This window comes from Nannospalax galili, unplaced genomic scaffold (genome assembly GCF_000622305.1).
Source record: "Nannospalax galili isolate Female #2095 unplaced genomic scaffold, S.galili_v1.0 scaffold102, whole genome shotgun sequence".
NCBI classification, from domain to species: domain Eukaryota; kingdom Metazoa; phylum Chordata; class Mammalia; order Rodentia; family Spalacidae; genus Nannospalax; species Nannospalax galili.
In genome coordinates, this window is record NW_008351958.1 from 6,458,114 (window position 1) to 6,459,488 (window position 1,375).

Consider the following 1,375-nt stretch of genomic DNA (forward strand, 5'->3'; position numbering starts at 1 on the left):
TTCATTTAAGCTTCTGGTTCTCTCTTTTGATTTTATATTGTTGTGGCCAGATTGATTTTGTTTTCAGGAGTTCTGCGGTGGCCCAATTCCAATGTGGGTCAGAAGTTTTCAGACTTTCTCCTTAGGTCTGGAATCTTCTAAGAATGATTTTGGCCTCAGGAACTTGGGTGTTTGACTGACCTGAGACCCTGGCAGTTGCCGCGCCACGCAGGATGCAAAGGCAGATGGGGTGGGAAGAAGCCCCAAGATTTCCCAGGGAGTGGATTGCGTAGCTGGGTTGCACTGGATGCAAAGGATCAGGGAGAGGAAAGGTAAGCCTCGGAGCCCCAGAAAGAGGCTGTCAGCCCCAGCAAGAGGCTGGCAGTTGTTGCAGGATCAGGGAAGTAGAGGGAGGTGAGGGCAGGACCAGGACCAGAAGTGCTGCTCCTGGGGCCCAAGAAAGGTACTCAGCTGGTCTGGGTGAGAAGGATCAGGAAGCAGTATTGGTTCCCCAGGTGTCTGGGGCCCCAAGACTAGGAGTGGTGCAGGTCCCAAACTGGGAGTAGTGAGCAGCGGGGGAGATGGAAGGGTGAATGTGGCTTGGGGAGTCTAGGCATGGAGGGTTGAGCTATAGACCTACCCCAAGAGGCCTGAGGATAGGAGTCTCATCTTCACCCTTTTAAAGAGATGGTAGACATTAAGGTTGTCTTTCACGAAAAAAAGAATTCTTTTTTTTAAATTACTTATTTAATAACCACATACTTAGAAGAAACATTTCATTACAACAGCATTGACATATTCAATAACAATTTTCTGAGCTAGGCTGCATCTCTTACAAAATTGGCTGTACATTTTTAGGCTTACAGTTGAATTACAGTTATAAAATATTGTACTCAGTATAATCCCTATAAAACATAAAATTAAATGAGATTTTAACCTTTAAAAAAGATCTCCATTTCATTTCACTATTAAAACACACAGTTTCATGCAGAAAAATTCATTTTTAATGCAATTGACATTAAAATGTTTGCACATGTGTTGCTAATCTCTATATATCAGATTATTACTAGTCACAGTCGGTTACGTTCTGAGCTCCTTGGCATCTGAGCAGGGATATAAAGTCATCAGGTCGATTTCAATGATAATGTTTTTCACATCTACTAATTATTAAGGAGAAATCTTTTATGCTTTGAATAATTATTATTTTAAAATTTTTAATAACTACATGATTAGAATCTTTTCACTACAGCTTTATTAACATATTCAGTAACACACTCCAGAGCAGCAGTACATCTCTTTCACAAGTGGGTGCAAGTTGCTGGGTTCACAGTTGAGTTAATACAGTTATACAATATTGAACTCAGTATAAGCCCTGTAAGACATAAAATGGACATAA